Here is an 18368-nt window from a genome sequence, read left to right on the forward strand (position 1 = left end):
TTTGGGCGGGACTGGTTTATTGATGAGGGGGCAGTGCTGCTGATATGATTTACATGGGCTTCTGCAAGGCCTTCAACAAGGACCCACACACGGAAGACTGGTTGAAAAGATTAGAGCCCATAAGATACGGCAAATACTAGTGTGGTAAAGGAGACAAAGGATAAAGGTGGAGGTGCAAGGACTACATCTCCATCTGCATCAACTGCATTTGAACAAAACCATGCTGACTATCCCTAGTTCATCTAAATGCATGTGTAGCCTATCCCTCATAATACTCGCCAGAAACTTTCCAAATACAGATATTAAGTAGGTATGTTACAAAACCTACCTGAATCGTCATTGGGAATCTGCCCACAGCCATGTCCGCGATTTTGGCGCTGTTTGGAGGGGGCGGGTTTAAAACGCGATTTTTATTAGGCTGTTCTAATCGCAGATGTTCAGCCTAGTAAATCGTTAACGAAAAATCGCTGCAAGACCCGGTCGCAAAAGGTATTATTAGTTTTATAGGCCTCGATAATATAGTTATAACAGTTTTAAAATTACTCTCTCATTCCGCAACCTCTCGCAGCCCCAGGGTTTTATAAAGCAAACAATTAAAGGTATGTACCTTATTTTTACATTAAATGGGGCATATATATAACCCCCTGTATATCAAGTTATCTATAGCGAGTAGTTCATTTTGGGCTTTTTATATCCCGCAGTATTTTTCGCGGCATTTGAGGGCACTAATCCAGCGCGATGTGAACGTTCTAAACCAGTGCGTTCACATGAACCCACTAGAAAGCCGATTTAAATGGGCATTTATTTACAGCAATTGAACACTAAATTCCTTCCATTTGGCCTATAAATTAATGTAAATTAGATATAAAAATCATGTTATATTGTGAATTATTTGTGAATATTATTTGGACATTTAGGCTATTTAAAAATGTTAATCTTTCCTTAAGAAATGGGCGTTTGACTATCCAAGATCACAGCTTTTTTGTAATGTCCATTGAAAATCAATAGGGAACAAGATGCTAATTTCCGAGTATGGAAATGGCCATAACTTTTTTAATACTTGAGATATGAAAGTGAATTTGGTGTCAAATTAAACTTATTGTTATGCTTTATCTGATGGGATAAATTGCAGACTTGATTTTTAAAATCTCAAAATTTTGTAACATTGCTATATTAAGCTCACTGGCCTATAGTTCCCAGCCGTTTTCCTGCAGCTCTTCTTGAATAGAGGCACAACATTTGTCACCCTCCAGTCTTCCGGCACCTCTCCTGTATTTAATGATGACTTATAAATTTCAGCCCGGGCTCCCGTAATTTTCCCTCCAGCTTCCCACAGTGCCCTGATCAGGCCCTGGATATATCTGATCTGGATATTTATCCACCTTCATACAAGTCAGGACCTTCAGCTCCTCTTTGATTGAAACACTGACTGTTCTCGAGGCATTTCCATTAACTTCCTCAAGTTCCTCAGTCTTCCTGTCTTTCTCCATGGTAAAAACAGAGGAGAAATACTCATTGAGGACCTTGTCCATCTCCTGCGGCTCAACAGAGAGTTGACCACTTTGATTCCTGAGGGGCCCCACTCGCTCTCTCACTGGTTACCCTTTTTTCCATTTTTGTACTTGTAAAATCTCTGGGGATTATCCTTAATGCTGTCTACTAGAGCTACCTCGTGTCCCATTTTTGCCTTCCTGATTTGCTAGTTAAGCTTGCTCCTAACTTCCCAAAACTCCTTCCAGTGATACACTTGATCCCAGCTGCTTATTAGTAGCCCATGCCTCCCAGGGCCAGATTTATGTATATGCTTGATAAGCTTAAGCTTAGGGCCTCGATATCTAGGAGGGCCTCGTAGAGCCGGTTTTAGCACTCGGCTTCATAGGCTGAAACTAGGCTGCCTCCGGCCCAGGCAGGACCATATAACCATATAACAATTACAGCACGGAAACAGGCCATCTCGACCCTTCTAGTCCGTGCCGAACACATAATCTCCCCTAGTCCCATATACCTGCGCTCAGACCATAACCCTCCATTCCCTTCCCATCCATATAACTATCCAATTTATTTTTAAATGATAAAAACGAACCTGCCTCCACCACCTTCACTGGAAGCTCATTCCACACAGCTACCACTCTCTGAGTAAAGAAGTTCCCCCTCATGTTACCCCTAAACTTCAGTCCCTTAATTCTCAAGTCATGTCCCCTTGTTTGAATCTTCCCTACTCTCAGTGGGAAAAGCTTTTCCACGTCAACTCTGTCTATCCCTCTCATCATTTTAAAAACCTCTATCAAGTCCCCCCTTAACCTTCTGCGCTCCAAAGAATAAAGCCCTAACTTGTTCAACCTTTCTCTGTAACTTAGTTGCTGAAACCCAGGCAACATTCTAGTAAATCTCCTCTGTACTCTCTCTATTTTGTTGACATCCTTCCTATAATTAGTACACCATACTCCAGAATTGGCCTCACCAATGCCTTGTACAATTTTAACATTACATCCCAACTTCTATACTCAATGCTCTGATTTATAAAGGCCAGCACACCAAAAGCTTTCTTTACCACCCTATTTACATGAGATTCCACTTTCAGGGAACTGTGCACAGTTATTCCCAGATCCCTCTGTTCACCTACATTCTTCAATTCCCTACCATTTACCATGTATTCTTCAATTCCCTACCATTTACCATGTATGGTACCTGCCCAGGACACCTGCCGTTCAACTCTGGGCGGCCCCCCCACTCTATCTCTCTCTCTCTCTGTCACTCTCCGTCTACGCCCGCCATCCGTATCCGTGTCTGGGCCGCCAGGTCTCCGTTCTCCGCTCGCTCCTCATCCGCCGGCACGACAGGCCGCCTTGCACAAGCGCACTGCTACGGCCAACACATCCTCCCCCCTCGCTGCGACTGCTGAAAACCAAAATCACTCCCTGACCCTGGATCCGGAGTAACTCCCTGGAGTAACTCTTGCTTCTGGTTTCCTGGTCCTCCATAAATATTCTAAATGGTATTTAAATATATTTGAAGGTGGTGGAGGGCTGAACAATAACAGCCTGTGTGTGTGTGTGTGTATATATATATGGTCTATGGTATATAAGGACACTGAACTTTTATCTCCTGTTCTGTATTATGTTTACATATATATATATATATATAGAACAGGAGATATCATAATACAGAACAGGAGATAAAAGTTCAGTGTGTTTATATACCATAGACCATATATATATATATAAACACACTGAACTTTTATCTCCTGTTCTGTATTATGTTCACATATTCTGTTGTGCTGCAGCAAGCAAGAATTTCATTATCCTATCATTAGATTATAGCCCTTTGATTAACCATATAACCATATAACAATTACAACACGGAAACAGGCCATCTCGACCCTTCTAGTCCGTGCCGAACACATAATCTCCCCTTGGTCCGCCAACACTCCATGCTCAAATCTCGTCATTTTTTCCATTTCGGTAGAGATTTCACTTTTACACTCCTCATTATTTTGTCGTGTTTAAGTCCACATTTTAAAAATAAAATCCCACCCCCAAAATGTCAAAATGTTAAAAAAAAAACAGCTCTCACCCATAGAATGTTGGTGAACGTTCCATCATGTGATGTCACAATGCCATCCCTCACAGATGTGCAATAGGAATGGATCTCATTTACATATGCCTTTGCACCAGCACTAGCCCCAGCCCCCCCCCTCCCCCCCCCCCCATCCCCCCCACACCCGCAGCCTGTGTCGACACGCGTGATCACCTGTGTGGGAATAGAGAAAAGAGGATTGGGGGTGATAGGGAATAGATGGACTGCCCCTACCCCTCCCCACTCTTTCCCCTCTCCCCCTACCTCCCCACACACTCTCTCTCTCCCATCCCCCCCCTCCCCTCTCTCCTCCCCCCCCCTCCCCCATTCTCCCCCCACCCCCTCTCCATCTCCCTCCTCACCCTCTTCTCCCCTCACCCTCCCTCCTCCTCCTCCCACCCCCCCATCCCTCTCTCCCCGCCCTCCCTCTTCCCTCTCTATCCCTGCCCCATTCCCCCTACCCCTCTGTACTCTTCCAATTCTCTCCTTTCCCCCACCCCCTCTCCCTCCATCCCCCCCCTCCTCTCCCCATCCTCCCACCCCCTTCACCTACCCCTCTTTCCCTCTTCCACCACTCCCCCTACCCCACTTCCACCACTCCCGACACCTCTCCCCTTCCCTCCACATTCTTGCACTTATCTCCCTCACCCCTCCCCATCTCCATCCCCTAGCCCTCCCTCCCCTCTCTTCCCCTATCCCTCACTCTTCCCCCTCCTCCCTCCCCTCCATCCTCCCCTCTCTCCCACCCCTCTCTCCTCCTCCCTTTCCCCCTCTCTCCCCTCTCCCTCCCCACCCCAACCCTCTCTCCTCCCACCTCTCCCCCTACCCTTCTGACCCCCACTCTTTCCCTCACCACTCTTCCCTCCCCATTCTTCCCCCTACCACTCTCCCCCTCACCCTCACTCCACACTCTTCCCCCTCTTCCTTCCCCTCCTCTCTCTCTCTCTCCCCTTCCCCCACCATTCTCTCCCCTTCCCCATCCCTTTCTCATCCCCCCACCCCCTCCTCCCTTTGCCCCCTCTCCATCTCCCTCCTCCCCTCGCACCCACCCCCTTCCACTCTCTCTTGCACCACTCCCCGCTACCCCTCTCCCCCCCCCTCTTCCCTTCCCTCCCTCCCCCCCTCCTCTCCCCCTCCCCCTCCCTTCCCCATCCCTCTCTCTCCCCTTCCCCTCTCTCCTCTCCCTCCCCAATCGCTCCCCTTTCCTCCTCCCCATCTCCCCTCCCTCCTCTCTTCTCACGCTCCCCCCCCCGTGTGTTTGGGGTGTGGTCAGTGTGAGCGTGATGCCACAGTCCCCCCCCCCCCCCCCACACACCATAAACACGCGTTGGGGAAACAGACCCAACGGGTCTGCACTTGGTTTAGTATAAGTGTGTGTGTGTGTGTGTGTGTGTGTGTGTGTGTGTGTGTGTGTGTGTGTGTGTGTGTGTGTGTGTGTGTGTGTGTGTGTGTGTGTGTGTGTGTGTGTGTGTGTGTGTGTGTGTGTGTGTGTGTGTGTGTGTGTGTGTGTGTGTGTGTGTGAGAGATATATATATATATATATATCCCACCCACACACAATTTCCCTCCTGGGACTAATAAAGTTCTATCGTATAGTATCGTGTGTGTAGGAAGGAACAGCAGATGCTGGTTTAATCTGAAGATAGACACAAAAATCTGGAGTATCTCAACAGATCAGACAGAATCTCTGGACAAAAGGAAAATATTACGTTTTGGGTTGGGTCTGAAATAGGTTCCTGCACACCTTTGGAATGTGGAAGGAAAGAAGAGCACCTGGAGAAAACCCATGTGATCAAAGGGGAAAGGAGCAAACTCCATACAGACAGCACCCATATTCATGATCAATTCAGGGTCTCTGGCACTTTTAGGCAGCAACTTTATGGCCAATGTACTGCCCTCTAATCTTGAACATACAGTAGCTGTAAAGGGGAACATAGCGTCAATTGGAGATTTAAGACTAAAAATGGATACTTTCATTTTTTTAGTAACCAAAGTTATCAACGAATAATTTTTTGTGTGTTGGAAAACAAAATATAGCGGCACAGATGGCACACTTGTTACCTCACATGCCAGAGATCTGTGTTCGATCCTGCCCTCGGGCACTGTCTGTGTTGAATTTGCACATTCTCCCTGCAAGCCTGTGGGTTTCCTCCCACATCCCAAAGATGCATTGGCTTAGTAGGTTAACTTATCTCCGTTTCAGATCGAGGCCCTTCTTCAGACTGATGTGAGGGGGGGGGGGGAAGAAGAAAGGAAGAAGCGGAGACAGTGGGCTGAGGGAGAGCTTGGAAGGGGAGGAGAAAGCAGGCACTAGCTGAAATTGAAGAAGTCAATGTTCATACCACCAGGGGTGTAAACTGCCCAAGCGAAATATGAGGTACTGCTGTTCCTGTGCGGAAAGCCAACAGGGGAGTAGATGGGAAGATGTGGCCAGTGGTGGGATCCCATTGGTAGACAAAAGAGCTGGAGGAAATCAGCGGGTAAGGCAGCATCTATGGAGCGATGGAATTAAGGACATTTCGGGTCAAGACCCTTCTGCAGATTGATGTTGGGGACACACACGAAAATTAAAGGAAGAGGCGGAGACAGTAGGCTGTGGGAGAGCTGGGAATGGGTGGGGAAGGAGGGAGAAAGCAAGGACTACCTGAAATTAGAGAAGCCAATGTTCATACCGCTGGGGTGTAAACTACCCGAGCAAATATGAGGTGTTGCTGTTCCTCCAATATGCGGTGGGCCTCACTCTGGCCATGGAGGAGGCCCAGGACAGAACGGTCGGATTCGGAATGGGAGGGGGAGTTGAAGTGTTGAGTCACCGGGAGATCAGGTTGTGAACTGAGTGGAGGTGTTGTGCGAAGCGATCGCCAAGCCTGCGCTTGGTCTCACCAAGGTTGATCATACGTTGAATAATCCAACCACATTTTTGTTTAGAAATGGAAAGAAATAATAGAAATTGCATTCATTGCAACGTGTAAAAAGAGTTGAGATACTGTATTGTAATGTTGCTGCATGTCATTGTGGTATATATCATGTCTTGATTGGTGAATATGTTTAGTTTGTGACTTCATTTGAAACAGAAATAATATGTGAATGCTTCATTGAGCATAATTCCCACTGGTAACTACGCTGTAGTGGCCATTTGGCCTGTTTTGCATGTCATTGTGGATGGCATGTGTCTTTAAATTTTAGACTGCCCGTTATAATGTGGGTAGGATTTATGACGTGTCTTTGCAGCTTAACTGCTTGTGCAGAAGTTTAGTTTTTTAGATTCGTTTTGGAGAGACGAGGGAGAAGGTTAATCCTTCGACAATGTTGAGCATGTCAACAAGAGAGAGTACAGAGGAGATTTACTAGAATGTTGCCTGGGTTTCAGCAACTAAGTTACAGAGAAAGGTTGAACAAGTTAGGGCTTTATTCTTTGGAGCGCAGAAGGTTAAGGGGGGACTTGATAGAGGTTTTTAAAATGATGAGAGGGATAGACAGAGTTGACATGGAAAAGCTTTACCCACTGAGAGTAGGGAAGATTCAAACAAGGGGACATGACATGAGAATTAAGGGACTGAAGTTTAGGGGTAACATGAGGGGGAACTTCTTTACTCAGAGAGTGGTAGCTGTGTGGAATGAGCTTCCAGTGAAGGTGGTGGAGGCAGGTTCGTTTTTATCATTTAAAAATAAATTAGATAGTTATATGGATGGGAAGGGAATGGAGGGTTATGGTCTGAGCGCAGGTATATGGGACTAGGGGAGATTATGTGTTCGGCACGGACTAGAAGGGCCGAGATGGCCTGTTTCCGTGCTGTAATTGTTATATGGTTATATTATTATATGGTTAAGGCATGTCATTGTTACGGAGACACGAGGAGCTTTCTAATATCAGAAGTAATGAGCTGGAGTTCGAAGAAGATTCGCGTAACAAGTCGGAAAAACCTTGGATGTATCTTACTTGCTTTATATCTACAATAAAGATAATATTCATCAAAAGACTGTGTGTTGAAGATTTATGAATGGAGAAACTCTGAAGGTCTCTGAGGCAGCTTGCACGTGTACCGAAGATATTCCCCTTATCCATTGTCATACAATTAGCGGCTAGGGTGCTAATTACCTGAAAGATATGAAAAATCTGCCGCTACATATGCATTTTGCACGTTATTGCATTATAAAAAAAAAAATGTGGCGACACTCAGCGGGTCAGGCAGAGAAACAGTTAACAGTTCAAGTTAATGACTTTTCATTCACACTGGGAAAAGAAAAATGGGAGAGAGGAGACACAAAGTAAAAACAGAAGATGATGGAAATACTCAGTAGATCAGACTGTGTTTGTGTGAAGAGAAACAGAGATAAAGATGCTGGAGGGATTGATGGTACAAAGTAATATCAGTTATAGGGAGAGGCCAGGGTTGCTTTGGGATGAACTGTAGAGATCCTACAGTGGATTATAGTCGCACAGCTGGGAAATGTCCGTCTTGGATCCGTCTTCACTAAGGAAGACACAAACAATTTCCTGATGTACTAGTGGCCAGAGGATCTGGGGTGACGGAGGAACTGAAGGAAATCCACATTAGGCGGGAAATGGTGTTGGGTAGACCGATGGGAATTAAGGCTAATAAATCCCCAGGGCCTGATGGGCTGCATACCAGGGTACTTAAGGAAGTGGCTCTAGAATTTGTAGACACATTGGTGATAATTTTCCAATGTTCAATAGATTCATGATCAGTTCCTGTGGATTGGAGAGTAGCTAATAGAAACATAGAAATTAGGTGCAGGAGTAGGCCATTCGGCCCTTCGAGCCTGCACCGCCATTTAATATGATCATGGCTGATCATCCAACTCAGTATCCCGTACCTGCCTTTTCTCCATACCCTCTGATCCCCTTGGCCACAAGGGCCACATCTAACTCCCTCTTAAATATAGCCAATGAACTGGCCTCAACTACCCTCTGTGGCAGAGAGTTCCAGAGATTCACCACTCTCTGTGTGAAAAAAAGTTCTCCTCATCTCGGTTTTTTAAAGGATTTCCCCCTTATCCTTAAGCTGTGACCCCTTGTCCTGGACTTCCCCAACATCGGAAACAATCTTCCTGCATCTAGCCTGTCCAACCACTTAAGAATTTTGTAAGTTTCTATAAGATCCCCTCTCAATCTCCTAAACTCTAGAGAGTATAAACCAAGTCTATCCAGTCTTTCTTCATAAGACAGTCCTGACATCCCAGGAATAAGTCTGGTGAACCTTCTCTGCACTCCCTCTATGGCAATAATGTCCTTCCTCAGATTTGGAGACCAAAACTGCACGCAATACTCCAGGTGTGGTCTCACCAAGACCCTATACAACTGCAGTAGAACCTCCCTGCTCCTATACTCAAATCCTCTTGCTATGAAAGCCAACATGCCATTCGCTTTCTTTACTGCCTAATGTTATCCCACTTTTTAAAGAGTGGTGGGAGAGAAAAAACAGGGAATTATAGACCAGTTAGCCTGACAACAGTGGTTGGGAAGATGCTGGAGTCAATTATAAAAGATCAAACAGCGGCACATTTGGAAAGCAGTAACAGGATTGGTCCAAGTCAGCATGGATTTACAAAGCGGAAATCATGCTTAATCTTCTGGAATTTTTTGAGGATGTAACTAGGAAAATGTACAAGGGAGAGCCAGTGGATGTAGTGTACCTGGACTTCCAGAAAGCATTTGATAAGTTCCCACATAGGAGAATAGTGGGCAAAATTAGAGCACATGGTACTGGGGATAGAGTGCTGACATGGATAGACTTTTTTTGAGACAGGAAACAAAGAGTATTGATTAATGGGTCCCTATCAGAATGGCAGGCCGTGACTAGTGGGGTACCGCAAGGCTCAGTGCTGGACCGCAGCTATTTACAATATATATTAATGATTTAGATGAAGGGATTCAAAGTAACATTAGCAAATTTGTAGATAACACAAAGCTGCGTGGCAGTGTGAACTGTGAGGAGGATGTTATGAGAATGCAGGGTGACTTGGACAGGTTGGGTGAGTGGGCAGATGCATGGCAGATGCAGTTAATCTGGATAAATGTGAGGCTATCCAATTTTATGGAAAAAAAAATATCTGAATGGTGTCAATTTTGTCGGGTTGGAGGCAGGTGACTAATGGGGTGCCTCAGGGATCGGTGTTGGGTCCTTTGTTGTTTGTCATGTACATCAATGATCTGGATGAAGGTGTGGTAAATTGGATTAGTAAGTATGCAGATGATACCAAGATAGGGGGTGTTGTGGATAATGAAGAGGATTTCCAAAGTCTACAGAGTGATTTAGGCCATTTGGAAGAATGGGCTGAAAGATGGCAGATGGAGTTTAATGCTGATAAATGTGAGGTGCTACACCTTGGCAGGACAAATCAAAATAGGACGTACATGATAAATGGTAGGGAATTGAAGAATACAGTTGAACAGAGGTGTCTGGGAGTAACCGTGCATAGTTCCTTGAAGGTGGAATCCCATATAGAAAGGGTGGTAAAGAAAGCTTTTGGTATGCTAGCCTAACTAGCCAGAGCCAAACGAGATGGGGGAGATATTGAACAACTTTTTTTCTTCAGTATTCACCAAGGAGAAGGATATTGAATTATGTGAGGTAAGGGAAACTAGTAGAGTAGCTATGGATACTATGAGGTTCAAAGTAAAAGAAGTACTGACACTTTTGAAAAATAGAAAAGTGGTTAAGTCTCCAGGTCCTGACAGGATATTCCCTAGGACATATAACCATATAACAATTACAGCACGGAAACAGGCCATCTCGACCCTTCTAGTCCGTGCCGAACACATAATCCCGGGGAGAGGGAGTGTGACACAGCACTATTCCCGTTTCTAATGACATTTGAAATATTTCTGGCTATGACAGAAATATTTCAAATGTCATTAGAAACGGGAATAGTCCCCGAGGATTGGCGTACTGCGCATGTTGTTCCATTGTTTTAAAAGGGTTCTAAGAGTAAACCTAGCAATTATTGACCTGTTAGTTTGACTTCAGTGGTGGGCAAATTAATGGAAAAGATACTTAGAGATAACATATATAAGCATCTGGATAAACAGGGTCTGATTAGGAACAGTCAACATGGATTTGTGCCTGGAAGGTCATGTTTGACTAATCTTCTTGAATTTTTTGAAGAGGGTTACTAGGGAAATTGACGAGGGTAAAGCAGTGGATGTTGTCTATATGGACTTTAGTAAGGCCTTTGACAAGGTTCCTCATGGAAGGTTGGTTAAGAAGGTTCAACTGTTGGGTATAAATGCAGGAATAGCAAGATGGATTCAGCAGTGGCTGAATGGGAGAAGCCAGAGGGTAATGGTGGATGGCTGTTTATCGGGTTGCAGGTGACTAGTGGGGTGCCTCAGGGATCTGTGTTGGGTCCTTTGTTGTTTGTCATGTACATCAATGATCTGGATGAAGGTGTGGTAAATTGGATTAGTAAGTATGCAGATGATACCAATATATGGGGTGTTGTGGATAATGAAGAGGATTTCCAAAGTCTACAGAGTGATTTAGGTCATTTGGAAAAATGGGCTGAAAGATGGCAGATGGAGTTTAATGCTGATAAATGTGAGGTGCTACACCTTGGCAGGACAAATCAAAATAGGACGTACATGGTAAATGGTAGGGAATTGAAGAATACAGTTGAACAGAGGGATCTGGGAATAACCGTGCATAGTTCCTTGAAGGTGGAATCTCATATAGATAGGGTGGTAAAGAAAGCTTTCGGTATGCTAGCCTTTATAAATCAGAGCATTGAGTATAGAAGCTGGGATGTAATGTGAAAATTGTACAAGGCATTGGTGAGACCAAATCTGGAGTATGGTGTACAATTTTGGTCGCCTAATTATAGGAAGGATGTCAACAAAATAGAGAGAGTACAGAGGAGATTTACTAGAATGTTGCCTGGGTTTCAGCAACTAAGTTACAGAGAAAGGTTGAACAGGTTAGGGCTTTATTCTTTGGAGCGCAGAAGGTTAAGGGGGGACTTGATAGAGGTTTTTAAAATGATGAGAGGGATAGACAGAGTTGACGTGGAAAAGCTTTTCCCACTGAGAGTAGGGAAGATTCAAACAAGGGGACATGACATGAGAATTAAGGGACTGAAGTTTAGGGGTAACATGAGGGGGAACTTTACTCAGAGAGTGGTAGCTGTGTGGAATGAGCTTCCAGTGAAGGTGGTGGAGGCAGGTTCGTTTTTATCATTTAAAAATAAATTGGATAGTTATATGGATGGAAAGGGAATGGAGGGTTATGGTCTGAGCGCAGGTATATGGGACTAGGGGAGATTATGTGTTCGGCACGGACTAGAAGGGTCGGGATGGCCTGTTTCCGTGCTGTAATTGTTATATGGTTATATGGTTAGACAAGGGACATTAAATAAGAAACATTGTTAACCTCCCCGCAACCTCACACACAATAGGCCTTATCCCCGGGCCGTATACTCCCTCTCCCTCTCCCCGGGCCGTACACTCCCTCTCCCCGCTGCCCCGGGCCCCACACTCCCTCTCCCCGGGCAGCGCTCTCCCTCTCCCCGGGCAGCGCACTCCCTCTCCCCGGGCCCCACACTCCCTCTCCCCGGGTCGTACACTCCCTCTCCCCGGGCAGCGCACTCCCTCTCCCCGGGCAGCGCACTCCCTCTCCCCGGGGCCGTACACTCCCTCTCCCCGGGCCCCGCACTCCCTCTCCCCGGGCCCCGCACTCCCTCTCCCCGGGCCCCGCACTCCCTCTCCCCGGGCAGCGCACTCCCTCTCCCCGGGCAGCGCACTCCCTCTCCCCGGGCCCCACACTCCCTCTCCCCGGGTCCCACACTCCCTCTCCCCGGGCCCCATACTCCCTCTCCCTCTCCCTGTCCCTCTCCCCGGGCCCCACACTCCCTCTCCCCGGGCCCCATACTCCCTCTCTCCCCTCTCCCTCTCCCCGGGCCCCACACTCCCTCTCCCTCTCCCCGGGCCGCACACTCCCTCTCCCTCTCCCCGGGCCGCGCACTCCCTCTCCCCGGGCCCCACACCCCCTCTCCCCGGGCCCCACACTCTCTCTCCCCGGGCCCCGCACTCCCTCTCCCCCCGGCCCCGCACTCCCTCTCCCCGGGCCCCACACTCCCTCTCCCCGGGCCGTACACTCCCTCTCCCCGGGCAGCGCACTCCCTCTCCCCGGGCAGCGCACTCCCTCTCCCCGGGCAGCGCACTCCCCTCTCCCCGGCCCCACACCCCCTCTCCCCCGGCAGCGCACTCCCTCTCCCCGGGCCCCACACTCCCTCTCCCCGGGCCCCACACCCCCTCTCCCCCGGCAGCGCACTCCTTACCGTCGGGGGTGAAATTCAATTGCGTTTTACATTTGTTAAACGCTGAATGATTAAAGATAGGTGAGGAAAGCCGTTTACAGAATTCACACAAAAATGCTGGAGAAACTCAGCGGGTGCAGCAGCATCTATGGAGCGAAGGAAATAGGTAACGTTTCGGGCCGAAACCCTTCTCCTTTCGCCACTAACCTTTACACCCGGTTTGTCCAGTACATCGGTGGAGTTGCTGCCGTGCAGGGCCAGAGACTCGTGGTCATGTGGAGCTCTAAGATCTTTGCTCGTGGTCATGGAAGCTCTTCTGCACGGCCGAGTTCAATCCTGACCAAAGATCCTAGAGGGGTTGGTCTACTGCAAAGATCTTATAGCGACTTTGGTCTACTGCACGGAGCATTTATACTTAGTATGAGGGTAAATTGTCACGTGTGTGTCCGTGTGGGCGCAGAGACCAAAGGTCCTATAGCGGAGGCGGCTTCAGCAAAGCAATCCTAGTCCCACTACCTTAAAAAACAAACGTCCTTTAATTTCTCCTGAGAAATGAGTCCCACTCCTCGATACTGTAAACCCTCCGGCCGGGCAAGGTACATTGTCATGGAGGAGCTCCTGCACTCCCCGGGGTCCCACTCCGGGTTTTAAGAGATGGGGGGGACATCCCCGCCCAAGTTTGTGTCACCCGATTTCAAAATCTCCGCTTTCTGCGAAACAGAGGAGGTGGGACAGCTGATTGGACGAGAGAGACGTCGGGCAGCAGGCAATGGGGGCGGGACATGATGAATCAGCGCGATGATTGGAAGAGGGAGGGGTAGGGAGGGGTAGGGAGGGGTAGGGAGGGGTAGGGAGGGGTAGGGAGGGGTAAGGGGTAAGGTGGGGGGTGGGGGGGGTGTGACTGAGGACCAAAGATGTTAGAGCAGGTGATTAACCATATAACCATATAACAATTACAGCACGGAAACAGGCCATCTCGACCCTTCTAGTCCGTGCCGAACACATAATCTCCCCTAGTCCCATATACCTGCGCTCAGACCATAACCCTCCATTCCCTTCCCATCCATATAACTATCCAATTTATTTTTAAATGATAAAAACGAACCTGCCTCCACCACCTTCACTGGAAGCTAATTCCACACCGCTACCACTCTCTGAGTAAAGAAGTTCCCCCTCATCCCTCATGTTACCCCTAAACTTCAGTCCCTTAATTCTCATGTCATGTCCCCTTGTTTGAATCTTCCCTACTCTCAGTGGGAAAAAGCTTTTCCACGTCAACTCTGTCTATCCCTCTCATCATTTTAAAAAACCTCTATCAAGTCCCCCCTTAACCTTCTGCGCTCCAAAGAATAAAGCCCTAACTTGTTCAACCTTTCTCTGTAACTTAGTTGCTGAAACCCAGGCAACATTCTAGTAAATCTCCTCTGTACTCTCTCTATTTTGTTGACATCCTTCCTATAATTAGGCGACCAAAATTGTACACCATACTCCAGAATTGGCCTCACCAATGCCTTGTACAATTTTAACATTACATCCCAACTGATTGGAAGAGGGAAGGTAGACAAAAAGGCTGTAGAAACTCAGCGAGTGCAGCAGCATCCAGCACCGGATTTAGATGTAGCAATTTCACTTGTGAGCCCCCCCCCCCCCTCCCTCCCTCCCCCACTCCCTCCCTCCCCCCCCCCCCCCCCTCCCCCCCCCCACCCAATCCCCTACCCCCACGGCTAGAGAACCATAACATGGTAGATGGTAGGGAATTGAAGAATACAGTTGAACAGAGGGATCTGGGTATAACCGTGCATAGTTCCTTGAAGGTGGAATCTCATATAGATAGGGTGGTAAAGAAAGCTTTTGGTGTGCTAGCCTTTATAAATCAGAGCATTGAGTATAGAAGCTGGGATGTAATGTTAAAATTGTACAAGGCATTGGTGAGACCAAATCTGGAGTATTATGTACAATTTTGGTCGCCCAATTATAGGAAGGATGTCAACAAAATAGAGAGAGTACAGAGGAGATTTACTAGAATGTTGCCTGGGTTTCAACAACTAAGTTACAGAGATAGGTTGAATAAGTTAGGTCTTTATTCTCTGGAGCGCAGAAGGTTAAGGGGGGACCTGATAGAGGTCTTTAAAATGATGAGAGGGATAGACAGAGTTGATGTGGACAAGCTTTTCCCTTTGAGAATAGGGAAGATTCAAACAAGAGGACATGACTTCAGAATTAAGGGACAGAAGTTTAGGGGTAATATGAGGGGGAACTTCTTTACGCAGAGAGTGGTGGCGGTGTGGAATGAGCTCCCAGTGGAAGTGGTGGAGGCAGGTTCGTTGGTATCATTTAAAAATAAATTGGATAGGCATATGGATGAGAAGGGAATGGAGGGTTATGGTATGAGTGCAGGCAGGTGGGACTAAGGGGAAAAATGTTGTTCGGCACGGACTTGTAGGGCCGAGATGGCCTGTTTCCGTGCTGTAATTGTTATATGGTTATATGGTTATAACTACCCGACTGTGACAGTGTGACACTTTTCGATCCTACTGTATGTTGTCGTTTAACAGTTGGTTTTAAAATACAGATTGGCAGGGCCGGCCTTAAGCCAATTTGACCGATTGATCCCAATTGGGCCCCGCGCCTAATGGGGGCCCCGCACTAATGTTCTGTATTTCATACGGAAATACGAATTGCCTTTGTTAAATAAAGATTTTTTTTTAATTCGCCATCCGGATTTTTTTTAAACGAACACGTATAACAACCGCTGCACGGCCATCACACACAAACGATTTGTTAACTAGTTAACAAGTTGTTATAGGGTGATTTCACAATGTACATTAACTGTATATTACCTCAGACCTGGTATGATATGGTAATTCAAGTCCTGGCAACATCGCAATAAATGTTCTCTGTACCCTTTCCAGCTTGACAACATCTTTCCTATAATATGGTGCCCAGAACTGAACACAATACATTAAATGTGGCCTCGCCAACTTCTTATACAACTGAGAAATGACGTCCCAACTATTACATTTGAACCTAAAGGGTGATTTCACGAAAGGTCACTGGAGCGTAGATCCGCACCCACGTGACCGAAAATCTCAAGTGGAGGATATGCTATACATCCGGTAGAAACTAAGGTAAATTCAAGAGGGAGCTGAAGGTGCAAATCCAGCGCAAGTGCTTATCGGACATTTGCCGTGGAGATTTAAAGATCCAAAATATCGGGAATTATCGCGTTTGCTCGCTGCATTTCATCAAAAGTAAGGCATTATTGACTTTTTTATCTTTATTGATGAAATGCAGCGAGCAAACGCGATAATTCCCGATATTCTGGACCTTTAAATCTCCACGGCTGTTCACTTCCGCTGGATTGGCACCTTCAGCTCCCTCTTTAATTTACCTTAGTTTCTATCTTTTTTTTTGGACTGAAAATTTAGGTAGCTGTGCCTCACGGTCACTCCGACTGGCACAGTAAATTGCAGCTCAAAAAATGGCCGTTTTCGATGTTTTTAACGGGTGGGAAAGTGCGTGTTTTCCCATTCACTAACATGTACCGGATGTATAGCATGTCCTCCACTTGAGATTTTCGGTCACGTGGGTGCGGATCTACGCTCCAGTGACCTTTCGTGAAATCACCCTATTAGACGAGTCGATTTAAGTTAAAATTGTTTCCATTAATTCCCTCAAATTGTCAGCGTTCCAGACCCGTGGGTGTTGGGGGAAGAAAGAAAACCAAAAATGTCAAAACGCTGCAGGATCTAACCCTGGATATTTTAGTGGTATCAACTGAACGTGTCTGCCAGGATCGACCCACTGGACTGTTTACACAGAAGAAACTATGGGCCATTTTTTTTTGAAGGGGTGGGACTAGGATTTTTTTTGCTGAATGGAAGTGAAGCGAGTAATTTGCTGAAGCCGTCTCTGCGCGCACACACACACACGGAACAATTTACACTCATGCCAAGTGGATGACAATTTTACTTCGGAGTCACGTGAGTGACTACGTGAAGAACCCCGCCAGGACGCATGCGTGCCATATCGCTTTTACACTTGCGAAACGACAGGCGGGGTGGAGCGTTCCCCCGCCGCGGTAAGTTTGAACCCGCGACCTGCAGGTAAGTGATTTAATCTGCGGTAGTGTTTGTCCCCGCGCTGTTTTTACACAGGGGGGGGGGGGGGGGGGGAAAGCTGGACAAAATATGTTAGTCAGTCCTTTTATTGATGGTTATGTCCTCTGGTTCTAGACTCTTTCACTGGTGGAAACATCCTCTCACATTCACCCCATCCAGGCCGTTCACTATTCGGTAAGTTTCAATGAGGTCCCCCTTGTCCTTCTAAACTCCAGTGAGTACAGAAAGCCCCAGTTAACGCTCATCGTACATTAACCTACACATTCCTGGGATCATTCTCGAAAACCTCCTCTGGACCCTCTCCAATTTGGTAACAGTTCCTGTGGATTGGAGGGTGGCTAATGTTATCCCATTTTTTAAGAAAGGCGGGAGAGAGAAAACGGAATTATAGACCAGCTAGTCTGACATCGGCGGTGGGAAAGATGCTGGAGTCAATCATAAAAGATGAAACAGCGGCACATTTAGATAGCAGTAACAGGATCGGTCCGAGTCAGCATGGATTTACGAAGGGGAAATCATGCTTGACTAATATTCTGAAATTTTTTGAGGATGTAACTAGGAAAATGGACAAGGGAGAGCCAGTGGATGTAGTGTACCTGGACTTTCAGAAAACATTCGATAAAGTCACACATAGGAGATTAGTGGGCAAAATTAGGGCACATTGTATTGGGGGTAGAGTGCTGGCAAGGATAAAAAATTGGTTGGCAGACAGGAAGCAAAGAGTAGGGATTAACGGGTCCCATTCAGAATGTCAGACAGTGACTAGTGGGATACCGCAAGGCTCGGTGCTGGAACCGCAGCTGTTTACAATATATATTAATGATTTAGATGAAGGGATTACAAGTAACCTTAGCAAATTTGCAGATGACACAATGCTGGGTGGCAGTGTGAACTGTGAGGAGGATGCTATGAGAATGCAGGGTAACTTGGACAGGTTGGGGGAGTGGGCAGATGCGGTTTAATGTGGATAAATATGAGGTTATCCACTTTGGTAACAAAAACAGGAAGGAAGATTACTATCTAAATGGTGTCAAGTTAGGAAAAGAGGAAGTACAAATGGATCTGGGGGTCCTTGTTCATCAGTCATTGAAAGTAAGCATGCAGGTACAGCAGGCACTGAAGAAAGCAAATGGCCTTCATAACAAGAGGAGTTGAGTATAGGAGCAAAGAGGTCCTTCTGCCATTGTATTGTGGCCCTAGTGAGACCACACCTGGAGTATTATGTGCAGTTTTCATCTCCAAATTTGAGGATGCACATTCTTGCTATTGAGGGAGTGCAGCGTAGGTTTACAAGGTTAATTCCTGGGATGGCAGCACTGTCATATGCTGAGAGAATGGAGCAGCTGGCCTTGTACACTATGGAATTGAGAGGGATGATACTCTTTCACTAATGCA

The 18368-nt window shown here is 46.7% G+C and overlaps 1 protein-coding gene across 3 annotated transcripts in view; it reads right to left on the minus strand.

Moving 5' to 3' along the window:
- LOC129715296 (junctional adhesion molecule A-like) overlaps window positions 1–18368 on the minus strand; it is a 38240-nt gene that overhangs the window by 13792 nt on the left and 6080 nt on the right. Inside the window, exon 1 of one of the 3 annotated variants that reach the window (XM_055665156.1) lies at window positions 13369–13500. The exons of 1 other annotated variant lie outside the window; for it this stretch is intronic. The gene's annotated coding sequence lies outside the window, so the exon portion shown is untranslated. Of the gene's footprint in view, window positions 1–13059; window positions 13129–13368; window positions 13501–18368 lie in introns of those variants that run through there. One more of the 3 variants, XM_055665157.1, reaches the window with a different exon arrangement.

This window comes from Leucoraja erinacea, unplaced genomic scaffold, assembly GCF_028641065.1.
Source record: "Leucoraja erinacea ecotype New England unplaced genomic scaffold, Leri_hhj_1 Leri_1100S, whole genome shotgun sequence".
Taxonomy (NCBI): Eukaryota; Metazoa; Chordata; class Chondrichthyes; order Rajiformes; family Rajidae; genus Leucoraja; species Leucoraja erinaceus.